This window comes from Phyllostomus discolor, chromosome 9 (assembly GCF_004126475.2).
Source record: "Phyllostomus discolor isolate MPI-MPIP mPhyDis1 chromosome 9, mPhyDis1.pri.v3, whole genome shotgun sequence".
Classification (NCBI taxonomy): Eukaryota; Metazoa; Chordata; class Mammalia; order Chiroptera; family Phyllostomidae; genus Phyllostomus; species Phyllostomus discolor.
In genome coordinates this window covers 88,678,358-88,702,848 of record NC_040911.2, presented here as the reverse complement: position 1 = coordinate 88,702,848, position 24,491 = coordinate 88,678,358, and the positions used below count along the sequence as shown (strand labels likewise).

Here is a 24,491-nt window from a genome sequence, read left to right as displayed (position 1 = left end):
GTGGTACTGGTATGAGGACAGACACATATCAATGGACAGAGTTTAGAGGTAGGAAGTAAACCTTCACATTTACAGTGATTTTTGACACGGGACCCTGTACGACTCCACTGGGAAAGAGCAGTCTTTTCAACAGACGGTGCAGGAACAACTGCACATCCACACGCAAAACAGGGAAGCGGGATCCTCCCTCAAACCCTACACCACGATTGACGCGAAATACATCACAAACCTAAGCATACCAGGTAAAACTTCTAAAATTCCTCCAAGAACATACAGGCATCAATGTCCCATCCTCGGAACACAATGGTTTCTTAGAGCACAAGCAACAAGAGGAAAGATAAACTGGACTTCATCAGCATCAAAAGCTTCTGTGTTCCAAACGACATCAGCAAGAAAGTAAAAAGAATCCACAGAGCCCTGACTGGTGTGGCTCAGCTGGTTGGGTGTTGTCCTGCAAACCAAAAGATAGGGGTTCGATTCCTGGTCAGGGCACACGGCTGGGTTGTGGGTTTGGTCCCTGGTCAGGACATGTAGGAGAGGCAACTGATCAATATGTTTCTCTCTCACATTGATGTTTCTCTCTGCCTCTTTCTCCCTCCCTTCCCCTCTCTCTAATAAATAAATAACTAAATAAAACCTATAAAAATAAAAAAGAATCTACAGAATGGGAGAAAATATTTGCAAACCGCGTATCTGATAAGGAACTTGTATCCAGAATTTATATAAGAACCCTTATAACTCAAAAACAAAAAGACAAATGACCTGATTAAAAACGAGCAAAGGATTCTAACAGACATTTCTCCAGAGAAGACATGCCAATGGCTAATGGCAGCATGAAAAGATGCTCAGTGTCATCCATCATTAGGGAAGTGCTGATCAAAACCACAGTGAGGTACCACGGCACACCCGCCGGGACGGCTACAGGGAAGACAGACAACAGGCTGTCGGCAAGGGTGTGGAGAAGCTGGGAACTTCACACGCTGCTGATGGGGATGCAAAGTGGTGTAGCCGCTCCAGAAAACAGTCTGGCGCTTCCTCCAACAGTTAAACACAGAGTTACCACCGGAGCCAGAAGGTAGGCTCCTAAGTCCATACCCGAGAGAAACAAAAAAAAGACAGCCGTAGAAAAACTTGCACACAAATGCTCACAGCGGCATCATTCATAATAAACAGAAAGTGGCACTATCCCCTATGTCCATGAATTGATGAATGGATAACCTTGAGGACGTTATGCTGAGTGGAAGAAGCCAGACACAGAAGACCACGTCAGCAACCACCTGGGTGGGGAGGGGGGCAAGACACAGTGTGCAGACGATGGGCTACAAGGCTGTGCACGTGACATCTGTATGGTTCTATTAACCAGTGTCACCCCAATAAATTCGATTTTAAAAATTTTAATTAATAAAAATATAAAGTTCATGGAAAAAAACCACACCAGAGTCCACAGTTCATCTATTAGATTGGTAAAGACCCCAAAATGCTATGGCAACCGTGTTGGTGAGAGTGCGGTGAACCAGACAGTGTGGCATGAGGGTCCATCAGCACGGCCTCCCCAACGGACAATCTGGCAAAACGTACATCAAAATTACAACTGCACCCACCCTAAGGACCTGCAACTTGGGCTTAATCCCAAGGGCATTCGCACCCATGAATGCTAAGCATACGGCTGGGGTTATTCATCGCAGAATTGTCTACAACAAGCAAAGACTGGAAACAACCCAAGTATCCCTCGCTAATTAAATGAAGCAGGTTCCCCATCCACACAACGAGTACTACGCAACCGTGAAGAAGAAGGAAGCGGCACAAAGTGGGCTCCCAGGTTCGCTGTCAAGGGGACACAGGTCTGCCATGTGCTACCATGTTTAAAAACTCCCTGACATAAATGCTTACATATGCCTGGATCTCCCTCAAAGATACAGCAGAAACGCCTCTAGGGGGATGCCTCTGGCAAGGACACCTGGGTGCAAGAGAGAGTTACTTTCCCCTGTCTTCTTGTATCCTGTTTGAATTATTTTTTTACTGTTGTATTAATGGATTTTCTTTCCTTTTTAAGAAAAAATACAGGCTTACCTGGTTTCAGATCCTGGCTCGCTCTCTCATAGTGGGGCAGTCACTTCCTTCTCTGAGCCCGAGTTCTGCAAAGGGAGGGGTAGTAAGAATGTAGACCTTGCAACGCTGTTGTGGAAGATTCAATAAGACATCGCAGGCCCAGGGCCCCCCACCGAGTGTGGCTCCTGGTAAGAGCACGGTCCTAGTTGGTTATTCGTATGGTATTACGTACACCAAGGGGCACTGTGACAAGGGCCACAAGACAGTCGCAGACCAAGTGTTCAGAATACCAGCAATTCCCTCCAACTGGGAGAAACTGGGAAGGCTTCCTGGAAGAGGCAGCCTCAAGGACAAAGAGTTCCACATGTAGAGAGAATGACTGGGTATGGTGCTCTGGGCCAAGGTCCTGGAAGTAGGTAAGCCCTGGGTATTAACTCAGTCATTGTGCACTGATTGGCTCCTTCAACAAACTTAGCTGAGCACCTACTATATGCCAAATATTATAGTGGGAGAGACCAACAAAAGACAGAATGGCTGGATCAGCCAAGGGAGGAACTACAGAGAGTGCTGTGATGGGGACAATGAGAACAGGGTCTAGGGCCTCTGCCAGGCCCAGGTGCTCACAGAGGAAACCAGGAAAAGGAGGCTCAGAGAGGGAGAGCTGCTGCCTGAGGTCACACAGCAGGTTTGCAACCTCCAAAAGCAGCCTCTCTGCTCTGCCCTCTCCTAGTCCCAAAGGCCAGAGACGAGAAAGCCCGTGGGGGTCCTCCCGATGTGCACCCAGCAAAAGGTAGGTACAGGTGCTCTCTAAACTGGGGGCCCACAAAGAGGAAGGACAATGGGTCCTCAGATGATAACAACGTCTCCCTGATGAGCAGAGGGACTCCTGTGTGCCAGGCACCCCGTGAGGAAGTGCACACCATGCACGAGCCCAGGTGACCCCACTGCAGCCCTGCATGGACAGCCCCCCTTGGCAGATGACAAAGGTGAGGCACACAGAGGTCGAGCTGCTTGCCTAAGGTCACCCAGTTCATAAGAGACACCACCACCCGGATTGTCCGGGCTTCAAAGCCTCGTGCCCCAGGGCCCATCCCCCAAGGGAGCCACCGGCAAGGCCTGTATCAGTGACCACACCCCACTCCAACGGCCCAGGTGCAGGGTGTTCTCAGCCAGTCCAGGAATGTCTCCTGATAACAAGGTCTCCCGGGGGTGGGAAGAGTGGCTGGTGGAGGTTGTGGCAGGAATGTATGGGGGTGGAGGAGGGAGGAGGCGGTGGGGATGGACACGGCCCCTCGGCAGCCATTGTTCTGCCTCTGGAGAGGGGAGGAGGAGGGCCCCATCGTGCACCTCCCTGAGCCAGGTGGGGAATGGCATCGCCAGATAAGTGTATAGCATCATGGTTGGGGGGTCCCTGCTGTGACCCATGGGAGGAGTCTGGGAAAGTCCACCGAAACCTCCTTCAGTACCGTAGAGTCGCCCACAGTCATTCCTGGGCAGTTGCAAAGGCCGACGAGGTCACCCGTGTGAAGCGCTAGACACACAGGCCATGCTTGGTAAATGGGCCCTTCCTATTGCTGCTCACAGCCCTATTCCCATTGTACCGTTCAGCTCCCCAGTTCCCACCAGGACCCTGCTACGCAGGGACAATCAGGCCCACCTTTCAGAGGAGGGGACAGAAGGAGGCTCAGGAAAGTCAAGTCAGGTGCCCAGGCCACCATCCACGACAGCAGGGACCTAGCTGGGAATCCCGGCCCTGCTGGCCCCAGGCCACTGTCAGCCCCTCTCCCCAAGGCCACTGGTCCCAGCAGGCTCTCGCTGGGTGTCCTTACACCAGGGACTGCTATGCAGGGCCCCTTGGCCAGTGCATTTTCCATATAGGGAAATGGAGGCCATACCAGGGAGAGTGGCCGGCCCAAGGCCACTGAGCCCAAGAAGAACCACTTACGGAGTGAACACAGGACCCCTCTAAACCTCCAAGGCTGAGTCCCCCACTGATGCCCCACCCTTCTTCACCACAGCCCTGTGGGGCAGGTACTGCCAGCACTGGCCCCGCCCACGAGGGGCAAGCTGGGGCCGGAGCCACACAGGAGAGGGCACTGCCCCATGGGCCCATTTCACAGCTGGGGGCTGCGTCCCTTTCCTGCCTGCCCTGTGACCTCCCACACTAGAAGGGATGCTCCCCACGGGAAAGGACCTTCACCTGATTCCCTTTTTCTTCCTTTAGACTCTCAAAAGAATTATTTCCTCAACTGGGGTGTTTTTTCTACAGGTGACTTTTGAGGGGTATTTTATTGACAGGTCAGAGGAAGAGTGAGGGGTAAGGGTCCCCCCTCCCATGCATCACCCAGGAGCACCCATCCCTCCGCAGGAAGCAGGAAGCCCAGGAGGCTGCTGGACTCCGGCAGTCTTGGAGGCAGGCAGGCATCCTGGCCTGCAGGCAGGCTGCGGGAGGGGACGACCTCCTGCTCCTGCCGCGTGTTGATATCCGTGCGCTGCTGGTACTCCAGGGTCTGCTGCGCAGGGTCGGCTGGAACGTCACTCGGCTGGGCTTCAGTGCTGCTGACCAGCGTGTGGATCTGTGCCAGCTGGGCTCCAAAGCGAGCCTCCGTGTCCGCCAGCGTGCCTTCCAGGGCAGCTTTCCCGCTGAGCAGGGACTGCAGCTCGATATCCAGCCCCTCCCTGCAGGCCGCGTTGCAGGTCAGTGACCTCCGTCTCGCTAATCTGCAGCTGCTCCATGTGGCCGGCGACTTCCCAGTTTAGCGCCTGGGTCTGACTGGTGAACCAGGCTTCGGCGTCCTTCCGGTTCTTCGCAGCCAGGACCTCACGCTGGCTTCTCTGGTCACTTGGGACCTTGGCTAGGTCAATGCCAGGAGCGGAATCCCCCTCCGCACTGATCTGGCCACTCAGCTGGCCTTTCAGGGCACTGAGTTCCTCCTTGTGGCTCTTCCTCAGGCAGGCCGCCTCCTCACTCGGGCTGGGGGTGTCCAGCCTCGGCCTGTGCACCGCACACAGTCCAGGATACGGCCCGACACAAAATCGTAAACTTACTTAAAATGTTACTTAGTTTTATTACTAAGGTTTATTACTTAGATATATACATTTTTCTATTTTAGTGATCTCAAACTTGGGACCTGCTCGACGATTTTAAAGATTATCAAAAGGGCCACTGTATAATTAGGGTTATGATATGAGGAACCGCACTGATCTTTCTTCTTTTGCTCATCAGTTTTTGTTCATCTTTCTGTATTTAACGTGTGGCCCAAGACAGCTGTTCTTCTTCCAAAGTGGCCCAGGGATGCCAAAAGGTCGGACACCCCTGCCTCAGGCCTTCTACCTGCATCTCCAGAGCGGCTCTGGCCAGGGTCAGCTCCCTGCGCAGGCCCTCAGTGTCAGCCTCCATGCTCACGCGCATGCAGGGCCTGCTGCATCTCGAACTTGGTTCAGAAGTCATCTGCAGCCAGACAGGCACTGTCAATCTGCAGGACACTCTTGGCATTCTCAGTGGTGACAAGAATCTTGTCCCACAGCTCCTCGATGGTCTGGCAGTAGTGGCCACAGTTGCAGCTGGCCCGGGCCCCTGCTTCCGGTACCAGTCACGGATCTTCACCTCCAGGTCCCCGTTGGCCACCACCAGAGCAAAAATCTTCTCCAGGTAGGAGGCCAGGCGGTCACTGAGGTTCTGCATGGTCACCTTCTCATTGCCCTGCAGAAGCTCGTCAGACCCAGCCAGGGCATCCACATAACTGCCACCACAGCCCCCAGAGGAGGACAAGGTGGGTGGAGGGCACTAACACACCACAGCCACACAAGCCCCGATGGATGTGGGGTGCATGGTAGGTGCCTCCCGCTCAGAAGCCCACGGTGCTGCCGCCCAGGCCCCATAGGAGGAGGCGGCCGATGACTGGTGATAGCTGTAGGAAGTCACAGCAAAAGAGGATGTGACGATACTATTGGAGGAGCTGTGGCCAGCAGGAGTCTACAGGTGGCTTTTAATATAGAAAAGACTCCTGCTCAAAGGGTGGGGGGTTGAATAATGACAGGAGTAATAGCTAATATCCATTTAGCATCTGCATTTCACAGGTGGGGAAAACTGGAGCACTGACGGGTTAAATGATGTGACTGAGGGGGGTGCCCACCCCCTAGCAGCTGAGTGACAAGTCCCTCCCACTCTGAGCATCTACCCAAAGAGGGGCCCCTGGAAGAAGCTTGAGGCTGGGCTTTTCTTGGTAGGGTCCAGGGCCAACTTAGCCCCCTTCCCCAGATTCAGCACTGTCCACTGCTCGGGTGCAGGCCAGTGGGGGGGAGAATGAGGCAGGCTGATGAGGGTGTTGAGACTCACACTTTTCCCCCTTGTGTCCTCCCACCTGGGCTGTATGCCACCCCTTCGATGCCCCCAGCAACCCCGGAGCAAGCCACGGCCACACTCATTTTACACTGAGGACAAGGGGGCTCCAGGGACTGCCACAGCCAGGCAGCAGAGGGTGAGGATGCCAACCCAGATCCCAGTGATGCCAAAGCCCATCCTCTCTCCACTGCATCTAACAAGGAGGCATGGGAAGGACAAGCCAGGAGGTGGGCACAGCACATGCAAAGGCCCTGAGGTGGGAAAGTCAGGTGTGCCGGGACTTAGCAAGTGAGAGATCCGGACTAAGTGGGTCCCAGCCTTACCAGATCGCTACTGGCCTTTGGAAGAGGCGTGAGGAGGTCTGAGAGGGGTGTGCCCAGCTCCAGGCCTCACCAAGGCAGAGGCCAGCCCTCCAGTGAGGGTGTGGGTGCTGGGGCTAAAGATAAGATCTTGGAGCACCAGGCTCCAAGTGAGGGGCTGAGATGGAGCTGGAAGAGGAGGTGCTGGCCCCAAACCTAGGGGCCAAGGCAGGCAGGTCTCGGGGACCCAGCCAGGTACCACCTGGTCTGGCCTGGCCTGATGAGGGCGGCCCACCACAGGGCTGGGTGGCAGGTCTCCACCAGGGTCACCGTGTGACCTTGGGCAGCTCATGCCTCCTCTCGGGCCTCGGCAGCTGCACCTGGACAGAGGTCCTGGCGTGCCAAGGACTCCTTAGCAGACCCCTAGTATCAGGGGGTGACCACAGGGAATAATGAGGTAACTAGTTTTGTTCCCTCCCAGCCTCCCCAAGGTCATCTCTCCTGGGTCCTCCCAGCTGCCGCACCCCCACTAACTGATGCCTGATGGGCCTTGGGGGGACAGTCACCAGCCGGCCCCTGCCCACAGTGCCTGCTGTTTCCTGCCAGACGCTCTGGCTGCGTCTCCGCCGTGAGAACACACAGTGCCCCCTCCTCCTCCCCCACACGCACACAGTAACTCCCTTCAGGGACACTGGTGGGCAGGAGCAGCTGGGGTCCAGGCCCCTCCGCACAATCAGCCCGAGCTCAACCTCCCCTCCCCCACACTGAAAGCCCACAGGGGCCCGGGATGTGCGACCTTGGGAAGAAGATCCAGCCTTCCCTCTATTCATCTGTGTAAGGGGGGTCGCTGGCAGATCTACGAGGAAGAGAGCATCTGAGCCTGAGGTTGGGGACAGTGGTCAGCAAGATGGCCAAAACCACTAAAGCTCCTGCCTGTCGCTCACAAGGTCAAAGCCAAGGTTGAAGGGGGAGTGCTGCGTGCTCTCTCCTCCCTACCTGTTGACCCTCCCTTCAACTCATAATCACCCTCCAGCCTCCAGATCTTGGCACATGCTAATCCCTCCCCCGAGTCGGTGTCCCCGCCACCCGAGAGCCCTGGTGCACCTGCTGCCAGACCCTGGGCAACGCCTGACCTTGCCTGCCCGCCAGCTGAGACGAGTGCCCCCTTTTTACAGGCTCACACAGCCCCCATCACCTGGGGATTAAGAGCAGAACTGCCTAGGTTCAAAACCCAGCTCTGGCCCTTTCTAGCTGTGTGGCCTTGGGACGTTATTTCTCTTCTCTGTGCCTCTGTTCCATAAAAATAATAACCTGCCTGCAAGGACTGTGGTGAGATGTAAATGAATGCATATTCGTGAAACACTGATAACAAAGCCCAGAGCCTCACAAGTGTTTCATACGAGTTTGCTGTCAATCCATAACAGTAGCGGCTGTTATTTTTTGAGTGTCTACTGTGTGCATGCCAAGCCCTGTGCTCAGCATCTTACCTGGATCTTCTGAGGAGCCTGGGAGGAGGGGTCTTTGTGAACCGCACTTGAATGGCAAAGAGAGGGAGGCCCAGACCCACCTCAAAATATATTGGGGGAGGAGGGGATTCTTGCTGGCATTAAGAAAGTATCGCTCATTTCTTTTAGATGGATTGCGGTTTGGGGGCTGGTTTCTGAACAGGAGCTCTTATCTTCCAGATTTACACATGAAATACGACATGTGGGATTTGCTTTAAAAGGACCCAGGATGGGCGGGTGGGGCAGACAGGCCATGGGTTGGTGGTGTTTGGGGCTCAGTGATGGGTTTGTGGGGGATCAGCACACTAATATGCCTTCATAATAAAGAGTTTTAAAAAGATGATTAAATGAAATAACACAAAAACAATGTTTGGTCCCCTTCTCCTCCCCACCCACTCCCCAGCCTGAGCAAATCAGTGTGGGCCCCGCCCTCACTGGGCTACTGCCACAACCCACCTGCCTCCGCCCTCACCCTGCCCCCCAGTCTGTCCTCCACGCGGCAGCCAGATGTGCTGGGAGCCCTCCACGGCCCCCATCTCTCTCAGGGTTAAAAGCCAACACCAGAATGTTCCAGAGGCCCTCCCTAGTTGGTCCCTCAATCTTTCTGCCCTTTTCTCCCTCCATCCTGCTCCTCGCTCCTTCTGTTCCCCTGGCCTCCTGGATTCCTACACGCCAGCCACCCCCGCCTTAGGGCCTCAGAACCAGCTCTCCCCTCTCCCCGAACTCCCTTCCCGCGAGGAGCAACGACAGTCCGCCTCCCCCCTTGGAGGGGAGCTTCTGGGAGGCGCCTCTCTTCTCAGCCCACCCTAGTGACGGTCCGTCCTCCTGCCCCAGCCAGCATTCCCACCCCTTCCCCGTCACGTTTGGTCTGTGGCACTTGTCACCCTCTCACAGGCCGAGTGCACAGGGTCCTCACTTGTCGTGTTTATGTCTCCCCGCCTAGAATGGCAGCTTTGCAAGAGCAGGAGCTCTTGTCTGGTTGGTTCTTTGCTGCACCTTCAGCCTCCAGAACAGGCGTGTCCAACCCACGGGCCACATGTGGCCCAGGATGGCTATGAATGCGGCCCGATGGCAAATCGTCAATTTCCTTAAAACGTTATCTGAGATTTTTGAGTGATTCAGTGTCGCAATGTATTTAATGGGTGGCCCAAGACAACTCTTCTTCTTCCAGTGTGGCCCAGAGATGCCACAAGGTGGGACGCCCCGCTCTAGGATGTCATCCGGCACACAGCAGTGCTCGGTACACATCTGTGGAAGGAGGGAGGGAGGAGTGGGTGGAGGGAAGGATAGAGGGATGGAGGGACGGGTCCCACCCACCCACAGAATGAGGACCAGGCCTCAGACCTGGGTCTGTCCAGCCCCACCTCAGCCTATGCCCCAACCACGGGGCTCGCCTGCCACTGCTGGCACGCCCAGCGGCAGAGCCCCTGACCGCCCTCACACACACAGAGCGGTGTGCCCATCTGCGATGACTCCAGGCCCCGAGCCCCGCCCGGCAGGAGCTGGGACCCAGACCGGGGACCAGGGGATGTTTGCTGAATGAGCGAGGACGAGTGACGAGCCAGCCGGGCCGTCTGTGCGCCAGAACGTGTCTGGTCCCATGTTCACGCTGCAAGCACGCTAGGGGCTGGCAGGCCTCAAACCGGCTCTGCCAGTGTGGCTGTGGTGGGGCAGGACGCTGCAGGCTCCGGCGGGCACTGGCAGAGAGATGGAGGGGAGTGCCAGGGACCAGACCCACAGCCTCTGGGGGCGGGGGCAAAAGCTAAGCAAGTGGACCATGGAGCTCCCACCAGTTCCAGCCCCTGAAACCTCTTAGGTGTCTTCCGGGACACCAGGAATGGGACTCCCTTCCAGCCTTCAAGTCCTGGTCTGCACGGTAGAGGGCACGATCCCTTCCCACCAGGACCCAGCCATGGCCTGGAAGCCTTATAGGGCAGGGCAGGGCCCAGAAGTGGGGGCGCTGGAGCGGCACCAAGCAGCAGGAGGCCTGCTGAAAAACCCTGCTCTGTCCCGAGTGCTACGTAGCCTTGAGCCAACCCTGTGCCCTTTTGGACTCAGTTTCCCCATGTGGAAGGTGGTGTTCCAGGGGCCTTCAAACCCAAGGTGCTCAGTTATCTACAAGAGGCCACTAGGCCTCTCCAGCCCTGCCCCAGAGCCCAGCTCCAGCGGTGGGCAGGGCCAGAGACCAGACTCACACTCGGGTCCTCCCTCGTCACAGAGACAACAGTAGTGCCTGCTGATCCCCAGACACTCGTAAGCCCAGCGTCAGGCTCGGCGCTTTGCACGCACTGCTGCATCTGGTCTTCCCTGTTGCACTGTGAGGTAGGGACCGTTACTCAGTTTTCTCATCTGTGAAATGGGAAGGATCCTGCCAGTTTCATCCAAGGCATACCATCGCTCAAAGCCGCAGGAGCTGGAGGAGGCGGTCCAGCCCTCGGGACAAAGTGGGGAAGCTGCGGGGCCTGTGTGCCTCTGGATGGGCCAGGGGCACAGGGAGATGCCATGAGCCTGAAGCCCACCGTGCTTGGTGGCGGGGCCTCGGCCCCTCGTTAGCAGCAGCCCCAGAGGAAGGATGGTCCTCCCGTCTCCCACGGAACCCAGTCCCAAGCCATGTCAGTCCCACCTCCAAACATATCCTGAATCCCCTTCCTCCTCTCCCACCATGGCCAACCTCTAGTCTAGGCCCAGCCTCTTCCTCCAGGCTGGCCACCTGGGTCAGAGAGCCTTTCTGAAATGTCAGTGTGAACCAGTCACTCCTGCTGAATTTGCCTCACAGCCCCCACGCTCCGACTAAGGACAAAGTCCCCCCAGGGGCCTCCAAGGTCATACAGTGAACTCTACCAGCCCCACCCCCTTCTCTCATTCTGCTTCCACACCAGCCACTTGCCCTTTGCCTGAGGACCCAGCACACCCCTGCCTCAGGGCCTTTGTACGTGCTGTTTCCTCCACCCAGGGCACACTTCCTCTGGGCATCTACACACCTAATCCCTCACGCCTACTCAGAGAGGCCTTGCCTGACCACCTGTTTAAATGGCCACACACCCAGGCAGCTCTGCTCTAAGAGTCTCCCCTTAAAAGCTACCTCCTCACTGAAAGCCTTTCTGGCCTCCCCCAGCCCAAGGGAGAAGCTTCAACTTCTCCTTCCCAGCACGAACACAGGTCTGACACATAACTCACTGTATGAGTACGTGTCTGATGAGGACAGGGGCCACTTCTGTCGTGCCCACAGATGAATACTTTGTAGTGGGTGTAATATTCAACATAGTTAACAGCTGGGACGCTTGGGCACCATCTGGTCAGAATGGACACTGGCCAAGAACACAGGGCCTTAGCATGGAGTACTTGGTAATGAATGAATGAATGAACAAATGGATGGATGAGTGGGTTGTGGTGGACAGGTAGGTGGGTCAGTGGGTGGATGGATGGACATATGGGTGGTAGATGAATGGGTGGACGGTAGATAGATAGGTGGTGGTGGATGGATGGATGGGTGAATGGATGGATGGGTAGATGGATGGGTAGATGGATGGGTGGGTGGGTAGATGGATGGGTGGGTGGGTAGGTAGATGGATGGATGGGTGAATGGATGGATGGATGGATGGATGGATGGATGGATGGATGGGTGGGTAGATGGATGGGTGGGTGGGTAGGTGGGTAGATGGATAAAGAACGGGGCACACAATGGCCTGAGACTTTCCAGAGATGCTCGTGGCCCTGAGAAGGTGACCCCGAGAAGGAAATGGCCTTCCCAAGTTCACCAGCCCGGCTCGGCCCGAGCAGCGGCGGCCAGCCTGGCCACTCCTCCTGCACAACCCAACTCTCATTTCCCATCCTCTCAGTCCTTCCCCCGGGGAAACTGGGTGAGGAGGAGGGGCAGGCGGCCCTCTAGTCCCAAAGGGGGAACTAGGAGGGGGGCTTCCAGGCTCCATCTGTCCCACCACAAAGGGGCTTTGTCCTCAGTGCTGAGAGCCTGGGGCAGACAGGAAGCCACCCTCAGCTGCGCGGCAAGTCCCAGAACCCCCAATAAGCTGCACCGATAGTTCCAAAGCCCAATCACAGGAGCTGGCATGGTACTGGGCACAGCCCTCTGAAATCTCAACAGTCCTCCCTGGGAGCCCTAGGACCAAGGCTCTGGGGTGACCCCACTTCTGCAGATGGGGAACCCAACGCTCAGAAGGGCAAAGTTACTTGTCCAAGATCTCCCAGTAGCAAAGAACAAACCTGGGATTCAAATCCAGGCCCATCTGGCACCAGAGTCTTCAACTATAGCTCTCAACTCAACTCACCTTGCCTGGATTCAAACCCTCTGGGTTCGAGAGGGTAGAGGGGCCTTCCTGGAGGCAGGAGTGGGCAACCGTGCCCAGCCCTTCACCCTAACAGGGGGACACCTGCCCTGGCGAGGTCACCTAACAAGGGGAAGAGGCTGAGCCCGAACCCAGCGCTCCTGCCCCACACCCAGCCCACATCCCAGGCGCTTTTGGAATCCGCCAGCCAAGCCCCAACAAGTCCCCAGCACTTCCTGCCAGGCCAGGAATCTGCAGGGGAAAAAATATACCGACAGACACACCACACACCAGCAGGGAGGGGCAGCCCACCCTCACCCCGCTGTTCGCCCTGCAACCCCAGACCTGCCATGTGTCTGGCTGGCTAGCACCCACCTTCTTCCCAGACCCATCTGTGCACTCTCCATGCAGCCGCCACAGCCACCTCACCGAAGCCACACTGCCAGTGGGGCGGCTACCCTGCCCACGGTGCCAGACAAATCAGTCCTACCTGGGAGTCTCTCCTCACTGCCCCGGAACAGCTTGTAGACTCCCCGCAGGCCCTCAGGGCCCTCGAGGCCCTCGGCCGGTGGGCACTGGTCACCTCTCAAGTCAAATCCCTGCCACTCCTCCCACAGGAGCTGCTCCTGCCATGCCTTCAGGCCCTTGCTCAAACTCCACCTCCCCTCAGAGAATCATCCCATCCTTCCAGGTACGTCACAAGTACCACTTCCTCCAGGAAGCCTTCCCTGACCCACTCCCTCCAAATCCCCAGACCAGCCCCTACTTTCTGCCCCAAGTGGGGGTCCTTTTTGTAAAAAAAAAAATCCTATTCTTTCTTTAACAAAGATTTCTTTCTTTCTTTCTTTCTTTCTTTCTTTCTTTCTTTCTTTCTTTCTTCATTTATTTATTTTTAGAGAGGGGGAAGGGAAGGAGAAAGAGAGGGAGAAAAACAGCAGTGTGTGGTTGCCTCTCACTCCCCAAGGGGGACCCAGCCCTCGACCCAGGCACGGGCCCCAACCGGGAATTGAACCAGCAACCCTCTGGTTTCCGGCCAGCACTCAATCCACCGAGCTACACCAGCCAGAGCCCAAGTGGGGGTTCTTGATCCCTCCATGGGCTGCCATCACTTGGCAACAGTAATTGAGCATCTGAGCCCAGTCTGATCCTTCCCTCTGTCCTCTCTCCACACCTTCAGCAGGGGCCTCAGCAGGAGGCCTGGCCGGCTCCCAACAGCCCCGGCAAGGGCTGCAGTCCTTGCCTGATCAACCTAGTCATCTCCTAGCTGCACCGCCCCCTCCCCAGGCTGTGCCTGCTCATTCCAGACTACTTCCCACCTCCAGATCTTCGCCCTGCAGCCCGTTCTCCCGGCAAGCCCTCACTCTTTTTTTCTCCTGAGCTCCAGTTCACCTTTTAAGTCTCAGGCCAGATATCACCTCCTCTGGGACGCCCTTCTGGCACTGTAATGGACTGCCACAGTTCATATGGCATCTGCCCATGGCAGGGCAATGATTAGCGTCGGTGTCAGGCTCCCCACAGGGCAGGCTGCTCCCGGAGTGCACCTCTGGGATCCCCAGTACCCAGCAGAAGGACCAGACATCACCAGCGGGTCATCGCGAGTGCAGCCGCCAACTCCCTGCCCAGAGAACCCAGGGGCAGAGGCCAGGATCGGCTGCCCGCGGCAGTACCGAGTCCTGCTTCGCCCACAGACCTAAGGTATGGGCAGAGTGGGGGGGCCTCTGCAAATGGCCAACTGGTAACCAAACCCACGTCGTTTCTAAAACTAGGGCACAGGAAAGAAACGGGAACAGCAGAATTGTCCCCAAATAGAACGGTGGCTCATCTGGTTCCAGGGCCTTCGGGAACACCTGGCGGGCGTGGGGGTGGGGACGGCAGGTGGCCACTCGCAAGGATAGAGAGGAAATCCACCGTTCGGAGGGCAGGGAGGGCGGCCTCACTGCCACCGGCACTGGGACCCTGACCGCTTCCCGCAGGGTCGGGCCACGTCCCGGAAGGTGCACGGTCCTCTCGCACTCACCTCCACCCAACCACAGGCGGCGCCCCAAACTGTCCCACCGCCAGGCCCCCGCTCACGTGGGTCCTCTGCCTGGACTGCTGGTCCCCTCCTTCCAGTCAGAACCCGGCCAGCCTCGTACCCTGACCACTGCCTGGCATCGGCAGGCGTGTGAGCAGAATGAGCTTATCGAGCCTTCCCAACCTCCCTCCGAGGGAAAGACTCCTGCGCCCATCTCACAGATGAGGAAACGGAGGCTCAAAAAGAGAGGCCACTGGCCCAAGGCACACAGCGGACGGAGGAGGCAGGTGGACCAGGTGATGTGGTCGGTCACCTACCTGGGTGCCAGCAGCCACAGGGCACCCAGAGGCCCGGCGGGGCCTAGTTCAGCCCCCAGCCAGGCCCAGACTCAGGGACTTGGAGACAAAGTACACGGGGCACGGTCCCACCCACCCGGGCATATCGGGAGCCACTAATTCCCTTCAGCCCCCACCCTAGGGCGCTACTGAGTGAGGAGCCACTGGTACGACGTGATGGAACCGTCTCCTTGACAAAATGCACAGATGAGAGAACTAGGTCCCGGGAGGGGACAGTCTCCCCATCTGGAAAGTCGGGTGTGTGTGCCCCAGGAACCTCTGGCTGTGACACCTACTGTGGCCTGGTAGCCCTTCTTCCCTTTCTCTGAATCTCAGTTTTCCTATCTGGAGAATAGGTTCGCCATTCCACTCCTCTTCGGGTTGATCGAATTATAATAAAATAACAACCACCACTTGAGAGAGCTTCCTGTACGCTGGCATTGCTGGGAGGGCCTTGCACCATACCTCGCTTGATTCCTAGGACAAGCCCACAGTGTGGAGACTGCCATTAAGCCCGTTTTTCAGATGGGGAGACTGAGGCACAGCAAAGTGAGCTGATTCACTAAGCCACACAGCTAATGGATGACAGCAGCTGGAGGTAGAGGAGAAGACCCCGAGGTTAGGAGCCGAAGTAGCTTACCTGACGTCACCTGGCCTTCACACTGCCCTGAGGGAAATGCCAAGAGGGGCTGGAAGCCTGGCCGGGGTCAGGCAGGAGGCACAGAAAGACTCAGCCCAGAGGAGGCGGGCAGGCCTGCAGTGCCGGGAAGGCTCTGGGTGCACATCTATGCCCCGGGTGACCTTGGGCAGGCCCCTTTGCTTCCTGAGCCTCAGTTTCCCCTTTGGTGACTTAGAGGCGGACTGCTGCCTTGTGGGGAGGCTGTGCTGTGAGGGTCGGCCCCAGGTGTTCAGTGACTAGTGAAGGGGCGGGGGAGGGTTGCGTCTGATCCCGCACTGGGAAGCGGTGCGGATGTGGGCACAGCCTGCCTCTTGAATGCCTACAAGGAACCCTCCCAGCTCTGCCGGTCTTCCAGGCTGCGTGAGCTCAAGCAACTCTGTTCACCTCTCTGAACCCCCAGACCCTCCTTTGCACAAGTAGAGGCTTCCTGAGACTGAGAGAGGGGCTCCTGCCTGTAGAGGCTGGGGGCTCACGGGGGTGGGAGCGGAAGGTTCGGTTCCATTTGTCCCAGCACAGAGGACACCTGGCAGGACCCTGACTTGGGGCCTCGGTTTCCTCATCTGCCTGGTGAAGGTTTTTATGACGGTTGTGTCTCCCTCTCAGCCCTGCTTGTGGATGCTCAGAGGTGACTATGGAAAATGCTTCGTGAACTCTAAAGTGTGGCACCCTTCAGAGTGAGGATTATCACCGCACTCCGCAGAGGCCAAGGAATGCTATAGCTGACCATCTCAGGCAGAGCGTGTTGCAGCCAGGAGGGAGGGCAGAGGAGGGGCAATGCGGGGGGCAGAGGAGGGCAGTACAGGCCCAGGTTGGGGCAGAGTGTAGTCGGTAATTGCTGGGAGCAGAGGCAGCTTAGCCGCTAGCAGGGCACTGAGAGGAAGGGCACACAGGCTGTGGGGTACCCAGAGGCAAAGACCTGGAGGCTAGGCATCCCAGGGCAAGCAGGAAGACAGCCAGAGTCCAGAAAGGCTAACGGGTCACCTGGGGGAGAGGGAAATGTGGGAGATGATGGGGGGCAGGGCACAGGGCAGAGCCCTGGCCCAGACCAGCAGCACCTCCAGGAGCCCTGGCTCTGGAGCCTGGGCCCGTCCTGGCCTCTCTCAGAGCCTCGGCTGCCTCCCAAGCCAAATGGGCGAAGATGCAAAGTACCCAGTGCTCAATCAGTGGCCCCTTCAGAGAGATGGGCACATGCAGTGCGGGGAGGCGATTGAAGGCTGGGGATGGAGGCACTGGGAGGCCTTGAAAAGTCACAGGGGCCCAGGGCTGAGGCAGCAGCTGGGCCCAGAGAGGCTAGATGGAGCTGGTGGCTTCCAATCCATGCAGCCACCAAACTTGTCTGTCTCTAGTTAACCTTCCCTCTGCCCCGCCCCCTGAAACAAGCCCGCCATGGACAGAGGTGTCCAGGCTCAGTCCTTGGGATCTGCTGGCCTGCAGAGGCCCAGCGCTTCCACCTTGTCGGGGGGTCACCTTCATAGTCACAGGCACTCAGGAATACTAAGCACTCACCGGGTACAGGCTCTGCAGCAGAGCAGACGCACGCACGCTCGCTCGTCTGGCCCTCTCACCACCTGGCAAAGCGGGTGCTGGTACCGTCACCCCCGCTTCACAAATGGGGAGACTAAGGCTCAGAGCAATCACTCTCCCACAACCAGACACAGCAAACAAGTGGCAGAGCCAGGATTCGAACCTAGATCCAACCAGCTCCCAAGGCCTTGCTAGTTCCAAACTCCTTTTATGCCACAACGATCCACTGAGCACCCTGATATGACATCCTGAGACCGGAGGGATCCCTGGAGATCGGAGTACTCCAGATCCAAGTGGGGATCCAGCAGCCAGAGCTGGAAGCCCCGAGAGTCAGGATACCTGCTCCTAGCACACACCCACCCTTACCTAGGGGACACATTTCAGCCGAGCTGGTGCGTGCTCAGTGGGGATCCGCTGTCACAAATCACCGAGAAGCTAGAAGTCTGGGCTCGCACTTCACCATGCTGGGTGACCACAGCCCCGGCCCTTGGCCTCTCTGAGCCTCTGTTTCCTCTTCTACGTAACAGGAACAAAAGTTCTCCCCACCCAACGGAACGGAATGGGTTACCTTGCTATGACTGGGCCGGGAGAGCACAATGCGAAGACACTGACATCAGACAGTAAAAGTCAAGGCCACAGACTTGCACAAAGCACAGAAGAAGATAATCAGCCCTGAATGTGGAAGCTGAGCTTCCCGACACCCAGCCCCCAGCTTCCATCCCCCAGCCCGGGAAGCGTGAGGGTTCAAAGGACCCATTGCCCAGTTTCTCAGCAGCCCCAGAGTGGGCATCCAAGAAGAGGACTCGGCCAGGCTGCCCCTGGAGAAGGCCACAGCTAGGGTCCCCACCACAGAGCCTCAGTGAGGGAAGGGTCCTCACCGTGCAGATGAGGAAACTGAGGAACAGAGCAGGGAGGGACTTGGCCAAGATCATCCAGTTCTCCTTCCCTCTGGCTCTCATTTCACTCTGGAATTTCTCTGGGTGGTTCCAGGGGGAAGGGAAGAGCTGGGGCCCAGGTTGGAGGGGAAATGGAGGTTCTGGCTTCCAGTGGTAGGATCCTCCCCAGCCACTGACCCCTTGCCTCCGCCCCACCCTGGCTGAACTGGGGGCAGGCGCAGGCTGGCTGGGTGTGGAGAGCCCAGGATCAAAAGGCAAGATATGTGCGTTTTCTCCCAGCTTTGAAAATGTGTCCTGGGTCTTTCTGGCCTCATTTCCCCCATGTGAAGAGAAGGTCAGAATAAATCAGGAATAACAGACTTATGGCACACACAGGATGCTCTTTAGTCCTCTGCCCAAGGCAGACATTACTAATCTATCACAGCACTCTGTCCCGTGAAGCCATGGCTGGATCTCCGAATGTTTCTCAACACAGCAATCCTGGCCTAAAGAATCTGAGCCCCAGGCTATCCCAATACTGGATATGTGAGCCCCCATGAGGGAGGGGAAGGGAGAAAAAAAGAAGTAACATTTCCTGAGTATCCAGTAGAATCAAGCTGCTGGGAGACGTTAGCTGATTTAATCTTCAGAGGGAGGGGGGCTGGGCTGAGGTTCAGGAAGGCTACGTAATTTGCCTTTGGGCATTCAGCTGGAACAGGGTCTTGAACACAGGGGAGGAGGTATCTACAGGACCACCCTCCCCCAGAACAGTGATGCAGGGCCCACCACCAGCCACTAAGGTACAGTCACTCCCTTCTCCCCTTGCTCATACTAGGTGCAAACCTCATGCCCATTACACAGGTTCAAAACTGAGTCACAGGAAGGGAGTGTCAGCTGCCAGAGGAAGGACCGGAGTGCGCGTCTGGTGCTTCCCCACCCCTAGGTACCCAGTTAATGCACTCAGTGCTTTGTTTCAGTCTTCCTGGGGCATCGTGGGAGCCGTGACTCATCCTATCCCACTTCAGAGATGAGGGAACTGAGGTGTCCGGAGGAAGTGCCTCCCTCTGGGGCTCAAGTGGAAACCAGAACAGCCTACCATGGAGATAAGGGGGTGGGGACCATGGGAGGGAAGTAGAGGGCTATGGGAACCCAAAGGGAGATAGAGGTGTGGGGGCCGCACGACAGGGGCAGGAAATGAGGCTCCATCAAATGGCCCGGAGCAGGGGGTGGAGGCGCTACACTGCGGCTGCAAGGCCTACAGGGACATGCAGGGCTCCTGGGGGCTCCCAGGTCCGGACTGGGAGTCCAGAGCCCTACAGCCTAGGTTCAGCCCTGTCGCTGGGCAACTGGGAGACACCAGTCAAGTGGCTTCTCCTCTCTGGGTCCACTGACATCTGGAAAATGGACCAACCTCATCTAAGGCAGGCTTTCAGGAAGCTGGGAAGAGCTAGACCCACCTCCCCAGCGCAGCCTCCTCACACAGAGAGGGCAGGGCAGAACTAAAGTCACCCAGCACGTGCGTGGCCTCGGCTGCCCACATCCTCTCCCGGGCCAGTCCTGCCCAGACCAGCACCCTCAGACCGCCAGAGCGGCCACTCAGAGCCTTCGTCACACGGCTGGTGAAGCCAGATCCACGGGGCCAGTGACCTGCCCCAGGTCCCATTTGCTGAGTGCCTACCGATGCCAGGCACTGGGCATGCAGCCCTCCATCAGCCCTCATGTGATGCGGAGGTATTTACTGTCCCCATTTTTAAGAAGGAAGCTATGTCTCAGACAGATATGATGAAGGACCCAAAGACTCACAGCAAGTGAAGATGGTCAGAACTTGAACCCTGACCCATCTGGCCCCTGAGCCCTTCCCACACCTTAGGTCTCCAGCTGATCCCTCCCTGCTCCCTGCCTCACTCCCAGCTTCCAGCCACCCTGCATTGCACTTTCCCTACCCCTGGCTCTGGCCCTCTTCTGCCTTCCTGCTAGTGAACTCCTACTCCACTTTCAAAGCCCAGCCTCCACTGCCTCCTCTGCCTCTTGACACCCGATCTAGGCCCCCAAGCCCACAGATCTAGTTCTACCAGATTCCTCAGCCAGCTCGGTACCCCTGGCCTCCGGCACGGAGTTGTCTGTACAGGGGTCACCAATAGGCCCCCTGTGTGCAACGAAGGCCAAACTCCTCCTCATGGCCCACCTGGCCCCACATGGTCCAGCCCTGCTGCCAACACCCCTCATCTCACCTCTCACCCAAGCCCCCCAACTCCGTCCTCCTGACTCACAGGCTTTCCCATTACTGCTCCTCAACAGCACATTCTCCTCTACCTCGGGGCCTTTGCACGTGCAGTCCCCGCTGGCCGGCAAGCCCTTCCCCTAGCTCCACGCCTGGCCAGCTCCTCCGAGCTTCCTTCAAGATTCCTCCTATCCCACACCTCCTTCTCGGAGCCCTTATCACATCTGTGATTATGTAGCCATTTATTTGGCAACTTGTTTGCTATCTGGCTCACCCTCTAGACCCAAATTTCTGGGAAGCCAGGGATCTGTTCACAGTTCCCCAGCAAGGAGTCACCCAGGCCAGCAACGCCAGGGGCTCTGGGAAGTATCTCAGCAGAAGGGAAGAGAGAGCACCCTGCCCCCTTCTCTGTTCTGTGAACAGCTGCTCCCCTCGGCACCACCTCCTGGAAGCCTCCTGATGCCTCCCGGCAGCTCCCACTGCTCAGCCTGAGTGGAAAGTTCCTAGTACAGCCCTGGCTGGCGTGGCTCAGTGGACTGGGTGCTGGCCTAGGAACCAAAAGGTCCCTGGTTCAATTCCCAGTCAGGGCACATGCCTGCATTGCAGGCCAGGTCCCCGGTAGGGGGCACGTGACAGGCAACCACACACTGATGTTTCTCTCCCTCTCTTTCTCCTTTCCCCTCTCTCTGGAAATAAATAAAATCTTTTTCAAAGATAAGTTCCCAGTGCTCGATGGACATGGGCGCTTGTATCTAGGCAGGTTTGGGTCAACAGGGCCAAGCGAGGGCCAGGGAGATTGGGGAGGGGGGGTCCTGTCAGCTGGTCACTGAGCTGTCATCTCCCCCCTGGCTCCCAAGGCACAATCAGGGAAGAAGCAAAGGCAGGAACTGAGTTAGGGAGAATCCGTGCTCCAGGAAGAGGCTAGGGTAGAGGAGGAGAAAGCTGGGGGTAGGGATGGAGATGGGGGTAGGGTGGGGGCATGGAGGAGGGCCTTCCTGGGAGAGGTGAGCCTTAAGCCAAGCCTTAAAGAGCAAGAGCAGATAAGCAGCTCCTAGAAGAGAGGGCACCCCTCGCAGGGACCTTTAGGAGCAAAGGCCCAGGGGCCACACAGGAGGGCCTGGGCAGCCAGGCGGGCGGGCGGGCAGGCAGCCAGGCAGCCGAGAGAGGTGACACACTATAAATCACTTCCCTGGATGGAAAGACCACATCACCGAGGCACACCACACCACCACATCGCCAAAACGGCCTCGTGGCTCCCATGCAGTCACTCATCAGCACGGTCTTTTCCGACCATGTGCCGGGACCTGCACTGAGGAAACTTGCCCCCCGCCCGACACTGGAGGGGTGCAAAGGCAGCCTGAATAGGGTCTCTGAGGTCTAGGTTCTAGTTCCAGCTTCAAACTGTGTGGCCTTGGTCAAGTCACTTCCCCTCCCTGCACCTCCATTTCTCCATCAGCAAAACGAGGATAAACAGGGGTCCCGAGGGTTCCTGAGATGCTCAGGAAACGTTAGCACCTGTCATTCTCATCGGCGCATTTTAAACTGCAGCCAGAGTCTGCACCAGCGGGTTGCCAAAGGCCACACAGCTGCTGGGCGGCAAGGCTGTGCTGGAGCCATTTCTCTCTGAAGGAGTTCCGAGGTGGCTTTTCCGGCGCCAATGCATCCTCTTCTGGAGATGAGCCCCACCAGGGCCAGCAACCTCACCGCCTACCCAGTGTAGGCAATTCATCCAGGGAAGCGCTCACTTATTAGGCACCTGCTACATGTGAAGCCCCTACATGCAGAAATACATACATTTTTTCCCTGAGGATTCCCGCTCCACATATGGGGACTCCGAGGACAGTCCCATGGCCCAAGTCACCCAGTGAGCTGAGAAGCCTTAGGTGTCTGTCTTGTCTCCCCGGCCAGGAGGCCGAGAAGACAGTCAGCACCAGGACCAGCCCGGCCCACTGCTGAAACCAAGTCTGATCTCCACGCACTGTGGCTGGGCCTGGACCCACCGCAGGTCACCCAGGGACCACTGTTCCGATTGTACAGAGTCCCTGAAGCTCAGAAAGCCTCACCCGGGCCACACATGCTCTGCCCACGCTCAAGTCGGCATGAAGGCCCCAGAGGTTAAACCGATGCCCCACAGGTGAGCTCCTTTTGTTCACCCCGCCCTTCCACCAGCCCCCTAGCCCCAGCAGGGCCCACCTGCCAGCTCCCAGCCCAGAGACGGAAGGCAGTTGTCTGACACACAGCAGGGACACCCACCCCCAACGCCCGTCCAGGCAGGCAGGTGGACCCAGCCTGGTGGTGAAAACCCAAAACTTTTGCCAACTTCTGAGCAGGTAGGCCGCTGGGCCTACCCAAGGGTGGGCCTGGGGGCTGTGGGCAGGAGGGACCAAGCACAGTGTGGGCCAGCCGCTTCCAGGCCGGCGGCACCAGGCCCTAGCCAAAGCCCCACGAGGACAGAGGTTCTGGTGCCCAGCCGCGCGTCCTCACACCAGTGCCCCCAGGCCCGGGTCCTGTGGGACCCCTCTCCACCTCCCCTCCCGGGCCAGGGGCACCAGGCCGGGCTGCCGCGGCCAGAGGTGGCGCCCGACTGGCTCAGATTTCAGATTTGGCCTAGACCCGGCCTGAGGGTTTGGGCCGGGCTGGCTACTCTCCGGGGGATCGTAGGGGATGGGCGAGCCGGAGGAGGTCCCCGCGTGGACAGGACCCCCGAGCCCCCCGCCCAGCCCCCTCCCCCTCCCCAGCATCACAACAAAAGGCCGCGCTGGGCAAAACCCCGTGCGCCCGCCCAGCACTCCGGGATCGCGGCTCGGTATCGCGGCTCGGGATCGCGGCTCGGCCCGGGGAACTGCGGGGTTGGAGAGCTGGACGGGAGCCCCTGCGGCCCCGCGACCTGACGCCAGGGTGGTCCCCCGGCCGGGGCTCCCCAACGCCACCCAGGACAGGGGGCCCGGGAGGGGCGGGGGCGGCGGGAGAGGGGGCGCTCACCTGGGCCGGCGGGCAAGCGGGCGCACCAACAGACAGGCGCACAGGAGGGCGGACCACGGGACAGCCAGGGGGTCGAGCAGACAGCGGCCAGGCCGCTCCGGCTCTCAGGCCGGAATGGATTCCGGGCGGGGAAAGACAGATCGAGAGAGAAAGGGAGGAGGAGGAGGAGGTGGTGGTGGTGGTGGAGGAGGAGGAGGAGGCGGCGGTGGCCCGGGGAGGGAGGGACGGGAGGGAGGGAGGGAGGGAGAGCACGAGCAGGGAGGAGGGGCCCGGCAGGCCTCCGGGAGGAGGAGGGAGGAGGAAGCGTGAGCGGGGACAGATTCCCCGTTGGTGACTCGGAAGGGACCCACGCAGCCCGACACTCGAGCCCGGGGTCCAGGCGTGCCAGGGATTGGGGGACGGAGGCACCGTGTGCAGGAGCCCCGCCCCCCACCTCTCCGGGTAAGCGAGCCATACCTGGGGGACCCCTATCCGTCCTCAAGCCGAAATGCACTTCCTAACTCCCCAACCCACCCACCCTGTTTACTCCAAATCCACCTCTCCTGCAATTATTAGTAGTAGTAATCATAATATCAGCGCTAATGGAGCACTCACTCCTTCCCAGGTGCAATACTACCTAGCTCTGGTAGACTTTAGGATCTGTTTCTAACAACCAGCTGGGCTAGGGAATAATTACCTCCATTTTACAGACAAGAAAACTGAGGCGTGGAAAAGGGGGTCCCCTACAAGGCCTTTGGCCTTGTACCTGGCCTTGATGTTAGTTTCCCAAACTGGGGACTGGAGCCTGAGGGCCAGTGTGGGGAAGAGAAACATTTATTTTATTAGATACGTGTTCATTTTAATGTTTTTTTTTTTAAGTCACTAAGGCAGCCCATCCAAGTCAGCAAGATCTGGAAATTATTGCTGAGGAGGGGGCTGAAGTGGGCACATAGAGACAGTTGCCCTTTTAAGTAAATGAAGAGGCGAAGTTCCTCAGGAGGCAGGGGGCCCAGAGCGGATCAGAGGAAGTGGGTGGGCACTGAGGAAAGGCTGCTTCAGCCACAAGGCCTCCCGCCCCCACTACCTGACTCCACCTGGGAAGAAGATGGGGGTGGGGATTTCCCCTCACCCGGGTCTCCCAGGTAACACCACTGCCTCCTGCCCCAGGCTGCTGCACTGGGGGTAAGCACCCCACCACCCTCTGTTCTTCCCCTGTCCTCCTGGAATCATGGCACCCGGGAGGGCTGGCCTGAATCCAGCTTTAAATGCACACCTGCCTCCGCTTTCCTTCTCTGAACGTTCTCCCATTTCACTGAGGGGGAACGAAGGAAGGCCCAGCAGGGCAAATGGCACCAGGCCTGGACACCTCCTGAGAGGAGCCGGGAAGAGAACCCTAGCACA

The 24,491-nt window shown here is 57.9% G+C and overlaps 1 protein-coding gene and 1 pseudogene across 4 annotated transcripts in view; both read right to left on the bottom strand.

Annotated features, from left to right (window-relative positions):
- Nucleotides 1-23,356, bottom strand: part of SRC (SRC proto-oncogene, non-receptor tyrosine kinase) — a 54,890-nt gene extending 31,534 nt beyond the window's left edge. For 2 of the 4 annotated variants that reach the window (XM_036009810.1, XM_028524250.2), the window contains exons 1-2: nt 23,112-23,248; nt 2,071-2,135 (exon numbers count right to left, since the gene is read on the bottom strand). The gene's annotated coding sequence lies outside the window, so the exon portion shown is untranslated. Of the gene's footprint in view, nt 1-2,070; nt 2,136-23,111 lie in introns of all 4 variants that reach the window. The other 2 variants (XM_028524251.2, XM_036009809.1) reach the window with 2 other exon arrangements.
- On the bottom strand, nt 2,142-6,571 carry LOC114506115 (annotated as a pseudogene).
- Nucleotides 23,357-24,491: the final 1,135 nt, after the last annotated feature.